General features: G+C 34.9%; 1 pseudogene across 1 annotated transcript; it reads right to left on the bottom strand.

Annotated features, from left to right (window-relative positions):
* Positions 1-2,942: 2,942 nt before the first annotated feature.
* Positions 2,943-4,542, bottom strand: LOC149240774 (uncharacterized; annotated as a pseudogene). The gene is made up of 2 exons (XR_016245554.1): positions 4,323-4,542; positions 2,943-4,172 (listed from the first exon to the last, which is right to left on the bottom strand). The product of XR_016245554.1 is annotated as an uncharacterized LOC149240774 (transcript).
* Between the last annotated feature and the right edge of the window lie 3,177 nt (positions 4,543-7,719).

Here is a 7,719-nt window from a genome sequence, read left to right as displayed (position 1 = left end):
ATTAACTCCCCTCTTATCACACTTGTCTTGATATAATCCGATGATTGAGATGTTAGACGATTCAAATAGCTGCCATCGTTGGATTAAACATATATTTATAACTGAAACCATACTGATCTTTCCTGGTTGAAACCATATGAAACCCACTCCTTGGAAACCCAAATTAGCAGATGATGCCCCTCCTCAAAAACTCAGAAACCCAGCTTAGCCGATGCTTGATGCCCCTCCTCGGAAAACCAAATCAGCAGAGTCCCAGCCCTCATTTCAAGAGTCCTTGCAATAGGAAGAAAAAGTCTGAGGAAGAGGATATTAACAATGGAACCAATTCTCCTTCTGCTGCCATTAATGGAGAGAATCGTGATCCTAATTTTAGTGCGAAAACATCTAATGGGCCTATGAAAATCTCTAGTGGGTCTCTGAAATCCAATATTTCAGAAACACCTTCATTGGCTAATGCCTCTGGGATTCATTCATGTAAATCTAGGAGATGTGCTACTAACTACCCAGATTGGGGTTCGGTCAGTTTCAAGGCTCAACCCAGAAAATTCCTTGTTGTAAAGAGGCATGATCGGCCTGAGAAGGAACCCACTGAATGCAAATGCAGTGAAAGGAAAGTAGGTGGAGATATATCTAGAAAATGTGCTTGTGTTGCTTCCAAGGAATTGAGGGCTTCTCAAGAGGAGTTTTGCAAGGAGAATATACAGTTAACACCTTTGTGCGGAAGAAGAAGAACATAGGAGAAGAGGTAAGGACTACAAAACCCAAGGCTCTAATGTGAATCTTGAGATTGCAAATGATGATAAACATCATGAATTTGAATGCAATGTAGATGGAAGATATGGGTTTGCTAAGAAAAATGGAGATACCATGTGCATTGAAGATAAAATAAATGAGAAAATTCAATATGCAAAAGAAGGAATTAATGGGTTTTGAAAATATGAAAGCAAAAAAGGTGGTGAATAGGTCATGAATGGATTTTGTGGGGACGAGAAACATGAGGGGGTTCATTGTGGTGAAGAGTTAGAAATGGGTACTGTAGTGAAGGGAAACATGAAGAGACCCAATTTGGTGAAGTGGGTACTGACTGTACTTAGAATTTTCAGAAACATTCTTGCTCAATGTCCCTCCTCTAAAATCCAAATCAGTGGATGATGCCCCTCAGAAACCCAGTTCAGCGGATGCTCAATGCCCCTCCTCGAAAACCCAACTCTTTTCATGTTGTAGGAAACATTCTTACTCTCTCTTTTTCGGTAGCGGCAAAAGATTCACACAACTTAGTGATAAAAGATTCACAAGACGGATTGAATCTCTTCGGTTGGTTTTCTGAACAAATGTGTGGTTTTTCTTTTCTTTCCGAAAGGTATCATTCCAGGTTTTTTCACAAAGATTTTTGCTTTCAAGAGTTCAAATATTTTTCAAATGGTGATCGTATAAAATTTCTATAGCAAAATCGGTAGATGAACTTCTTTTTGTTTAAATTTTTCATTTATTGAAAGAAGAAAACATTATTGGTTTTGTGCCCTAAGTGTGCACTTATGGCACTGAGTTTCAGTACTATGTACTATGGTGCGGGAACATATACTATGTAATCATGATAGTTTCGTATGCCCACATCATCCCGTTCACAATTTGTAGCTTGCACTTATGGACATATTGAAACCCCCGCCATGTAGCTCACAAAGATTCATGTGTATGATCTGAAAATTGTCAGTTTTGGTAATTGGAATTTCAGGTTAGTTTATTTATTTTAATTTAAAATCTTTTAGTTATTTGTACTTGCCAAGGCTTCTAGCAATTTTGGCTATATTAGATAAGAAGATTTCAATTTTCTTGAGTTTGGATGGCCTTTTGTATTTTTTCTAACCAAAACAAAAATTGTATTAATACAAATTTGTGCTGGGAACACAACATATACATCTGATGTTAAAGAAATCAAATGCAAGTCTCCATATATTTTAATATTGTTCTTGGGAGTGTGAGATCAATTTTTTTGTTCATTTCTTCCTATTCTATCTATTATGTGTATCTGTGTAGATTTTTCAAAAAACATAGTATCAAGCAGAATTTCCAGGTCATCTATTAAGCATTTAAACAAGGAGGATACTGGTTCTACCCTATTTTCTCTCTCGGAGGTGAAATTTCTGTGCTGAGGTCTGGAACAAGTTGAGTGAATTCTCGCTGAGTCTTTTCTCTGGTTGCTGACCCAAGCTAATTAACAAATCTTCGTTCCTCTACATGCTAGATTTTTGATCTACTAACAGCTCCATCACTGTGATCAGTCTTCAGACTATACGATTATGTATGATGATGATCTGTAAGGCATGTTCACAATTTGTAGCTTGCACTTTCAGACATATTGAAACCCCCACCATGTAGCCCATAAAGATTCATGTGTATGATATGAAAACATTCAGTTTTGATAATTGGAATTTCAGGTTAGTTTATTTATTTTAATTTAAAATATTTTAGTTATTTGTACTCGTCGAGGCTTCTAGAAATTCTGGCAATATTAAATAAGAAGATTGCAATTTTCTTGAGTTTGGATGGCCCTTTGTAATTTTTTTTTAACCAAAACAAAAGTAGTATTAATAAAAATCTGCGCTGGGAACACACCATACACATCTGATGCCAAAGAAATCAAAAGAAAGTCTCCATCTATTTTAGGACTGTTTTTGGGAGTGTGAGATCAAATTTTTTTGTTCATTTCTTTGTATTCTATCTATTATGTCGAACTGTGTATATTTTGCAAAAAACATAGTATCAAGCAACATATCCAGGTCATCTATTAAGCATTAACAAAATTTATTATTTACATGTGCTACATTTATTGCTTACTGTCATTCAAAATTTATTGTTTACTTCATTGTTTATTAAAAGATAAATATAAAGATATCTGGGTATGGAAAAAATATGAAAAGACCATGAAAAATAGGAACACCAAATATCCAATGCTGAGAGATGTAACTTTAGCTTGAGACATGTTGGAACCTCTTCTCAATTAAGATGTTTGATGTGATTTGTATGTGGCGTCATCAGTAATTCAGCCACAACTTTGCATTTCACAGTTTTATAAAATCAACTGACATATTCAATAATATATAACAAAATCCAAAAATATATAAAATCTCGAAATTCAAAATTATATACAAATTTGATAATCTTTTGTTTAACTATAGAGCACCCATCGATCAATAAACCTCAAAGGAGATAATACCTGTAAATAAGTCCAATCTTAGCAGCAATCCTCGTTTATTAACAGATTGTGCATAACACGTTAACATAGTGTATTGTTATAAGTATGTTCGAGGAGGCACGATGATGCAGCATGAACCTCTTCAATCATCCAGCCAGTCCAAACTAAAATGTTCTTCGACCACATCCACTCTGAGATTAGGCATGATAGAGGCTTTGATATCCAACCATTGTTGTCCGGTGTTCTCATCACATATTACATGTTTTAAAGACCTTAGTTTGGTTAATTCTTTAGGCAGGATCTTCAGACCAGAGCACTCTCTCATGTCCAAAACCTTTAGGTTTGATAGTTGATCAAATTCTAGGGGAAGGTCCTTCAAAGAGTTGCACAATGAAATATCAAGAAATTCTAATTGCTGAATTTTGCAAATGGAAGGAGGAAGCATTGACAAGCTTGGACTTGCAGACAATCTCAACAACCTAAGTGACCTTAAATTTCCCAAGTCATCAGGTAACTTTTGGATAAGATGGAAATTAGTGACAGACAACCTTTCCAGGGGAAATTAAACTGCATATGTTTGCTGGCAATTCCTCCAAATCGCTACAGTGATCAAAGATAATTTCTACAAACTTAGGAAACTCTAGGACTTGCCCCTTGTCAAATAGAGTCATATTTCCCAAGCCCTCACAAAGGCATACAGAGAATTTTTCCAAGTTCTTCCAGGATCTACAGTACTCGTAAAGAGGAGGTAGTATCAACTTCTCAAGGAATACAAACTTAAGCTGGGTAACTGATGAAAATACTGATAGGCCTTTAAGTACTGCATGCTTTGAATTGTAATTGTACATGATAAGAACCTGAAGTTTTGGCATGGTATGTAAAAATGTTGGAAGACAGTATTGACTTGCATCAAAGAACAAAGCCAGAGCTTTCACCTAAGAAAAATCTATTTGAGACCAACCTTGTTCTTCCATTGAACCTATAGTAATGTCCCAGAAATGTAAAAGTCAGAAAGCTGAGATGCTATGCTGATAAAAATGCTTCCTTATTAAATTTGAAAATTTAGTAAATTGAACAAATAATTATTCAATGCTTATGCAGGGAAAAGAGAATAAGTTTCAGGGATGACCTGTATGAATTGAAACAAATTGAACCTTAGATGTATGCTTTAGTGCCAACCATTTTGTGGGAATAACATCCTCTTTGGCAGGCATGAAAAGCCTCTTATCAATGGCACTATCCCGGCTTGCCAGACGCAAGGCTAAATCATGCATCACATCATGTTGATTAAAGAAAAGCTCACTAGCACAATCAAATGAGATGGCTAGATTCTCGATACATCAAAACTTGTATTAACCAAAGGTAGTGATCTGAAAAAAACCTTTATCTTTACCAGCTAACACATTGATTTATCTTACCTTCTTGATTTCTAATTATTTTTTTCCCTCTACTTTTTTGCAAAGCTAGTTCTCATCAAAGACTTTGATGGACATCACCGCTTAAAATTAAGTTGAGATATAAATATGAAGAATGAAAAGAACAAAACAATCAACAAATTTATTGAAGGCAACAAATCTAAGAAAGTTCCTCACTTCTGTTTATACAAGTTTAGAATTTCATTTCTACTATATCTGATTTGGCCATTCCCATGTCGCAATTGTTCTTCAATTTATGCCTTACAACATTTCATTTGCAACATTTGGTGAAAATGCTAGTATTATCTTTATGATTTTTGTTAATACATAATATGTATGTAGATATTGTCCTCTTTGATTGAAGGATAAGTGTGTGTAAGATCTACCTCAAGCTTGTGAGGTACTTGAATAAATATTATGCTTTTAAGTAGAAAGAAACCTTTGTACAAACTCCTCGAGATTGATGAACCAAGGTTGATCCTATATGATTTATGATGAAAGTAATAGAGCTCATGTGTCAGAGGGAGATTCATTGACCATAATATTTTCTCTCAAGGAAGAATTCAAGGCTTCTTTAACCCATCTTTTAGCTTCAGAGAGAGTTGGCCTTAGAAATATCTTGACTAGATAACTGATAACATCACTGGCAGAGGGAGATAATCAGGATTTCCATGGGAGGATTTGTTTTAGAAGGAATACCCAGTTAGGGTAATCGATGTAACCAATATGACTGATCAAGTGAAGGAAGCAAATAAATTTATGGCTGAGAAAAGACATGTAGCTAAACATGTGTTGAAGTAATAACATAGTAGAATTGGTCATGGCTTCATCAGTTATGGTTTGTATGATGTCTCAAACAAATAAGTAAAACTATAGGATTTCACATTGAGCAAGGAGTGCTAAAGCCTAGAGAGTTTGTATATTACTTTTGTTTGGGCTCCATTATAATATTTGGATGTCATTAGAGATTGCTTGCTCAGAGTTCCATATAAATCACAATAACCTCAAATTTGTGTGCAAAAAAAGTAAAGATATAGTAAGTAGTCCAGGGTCTTATAACAACTAGATCACCTCTGGAACGAGTGACCACATGATCCATATGATTCAATATTTTAGGCTTTGACTACGTTTAAAACTTCCTTCTACATTTCTACGGACGCTCGGACACTAACAATAATATCATTTCATTTTTATTAATGTACGTTCTAGCAGACACAAATAACTTTAAATTTTTCTCAACTGTATAAATTTCCGATCACCACCAAATATCAAAGATGTGAGTTGTATCCACCTCAATATACTAATACTTGAGCCCAATAATCCTACCAGAAATAGGAACTCCCAGATCCTGGTTATGATTGCAGCTGTTGAAAGGAAAGCGAAGGCCAAAGAGGTATCGAATAACGCACTCACCATTACAGTGCAATTTGTTTTGAAATGAAACAAACTATCTCAACCAGATCCATCCCATTCATTCAGAAGAAACCCATATCATTCACCATTGGAGAAAATTTGAATAAAAAAAATCAACAAAATGGCCTGCATAATCAAATAATTTAAGAACTTGCCTCATTGCTCGAGTAAGTAGGAATGGATAAGAGGCATATTAAAAAATCGATGCAAGCCAGTGAGGAGCTCGCCAATATTCAATAGAAGATGTAAATAAACCTCAAAAACTGATGTTACACGGGAAAAAATAAGCTACAAGTAAACCCTTTTTATTTGGCTCTGCACAACAAAGATAATCTTTTTCATGTTCTTCAAAACATTGTAATCCCACGAATAATGAGCGGAAGCTTGGTTAGGAAATCCTCTGCCATAGTAAGAATTGTATGAAGCCATTTAAATGTTTGGAATACAACAGAAAAAAAAAATCGAATACATAGTAGTCAGAAACCTAAAGGAATATCAAGGGAAACGATTGCAAGAATTGTGAATTGAAGATGATTCTTGGTGTTATGAGTGGACACAACCTTTAAATAGATCCACGCAATCAAATACGGCTAATCAAGAACAACAATTAACAATTTTTTTCTTAATGTTTTCATGTTTATGTTTAATAATGATTAACTCTTTTATTAATGGTTTAATCTAAGGGAAGACCATTTTTCAATCGTCTAACAATGAATTTGACTGTGAACAATGGTGCATAGTGGAATTTAGGGGAGTCTTCCCAAAGGGTGATCAAGAAGAAATATGGAGAAATTGTACTAAAATGACCTTTGATTTTGAAGGTATAAAATTATGATCTATTTCTTTATTTACAAGGAATTCATGTTGGCATAATCACAAAATTCTACTAAAACGATCCTTGATTTTGAAGGTAGATAATTACAATCTATTTCTTTATTTACGAGGCATATATGTTGGCATAATGAGACAAGGTATTTAACTTCAACACATTTGTATGACTCAAGGAAGTAGTATTGTAGTAAGATTAGTAGTATATGCTAATCATCAATTAGTGCTATTTTCTTTATGACTTAAAAATGTCACATGTCACCTCCATTTTCAAGATAACATAACAACACACATCATAATTGAATGTAAAATATAGTCTTTGTTTTATGGTATGTAGAGGCAAAGAGTAACTAAAATTAAAACAAACTCTTATTCCATACATAGGTAATTTGTATATCATAGCATGAGGGAGAAGTGTAAATAAATGAATTATACTAATGTTTACCTTATGTTTTATTACATCGTAAGGCATTTCCCTTTGAGAAGAACTCCCCACATTTCCATTCTGCATTGATTGATAACATTGGATTGAGTGTTAGACGATTCAATAATGGTGTTCCATCAGATTAATAACTAAGAAAAAATTCTTAGTGAAAAAAAACAAACTAATAATTAGCATAAGAATAACTGTTAGGGAAAAATTGAATACAAGCCTTCCTCCTAACATGGATAGCCTCATGGAGGAGCTCGGCAGAAGGACTCGACGGCTAGGGTTCTAACCACAACACCGACGACGCAGTCTGCACAGTTCAGAATTCCTTCACGGGCCTGACCAAAAACCCTGTTTCGACACAGCGTTGCAGGGTTCTAGCGCAGTACAATGGAATCTCCCCAGGGGGGGCGTCAACGCCCTCCCCCAAAGCAAACACC

Source organism: Pinus tabuliformis, chromosome 8, assembly GCF_031772625.1.
Source record: "Pinus tabuliformis cultivar Carrire ecotype Pingquan chromosome 8, CPIR1, whole genome shotgun sequence".
Classification (NCBI taxonomy): Eukaryota; Viridiplantae; Streptophyta; class Pinopsida; order Pinales; family Pinaceae; genus Pinus; species Pinus tabuliformis.
Note: the sequence above shows the minus strand (reverse complement) of the source record. Positions and strands in the feature narration are given on the sequence as shown.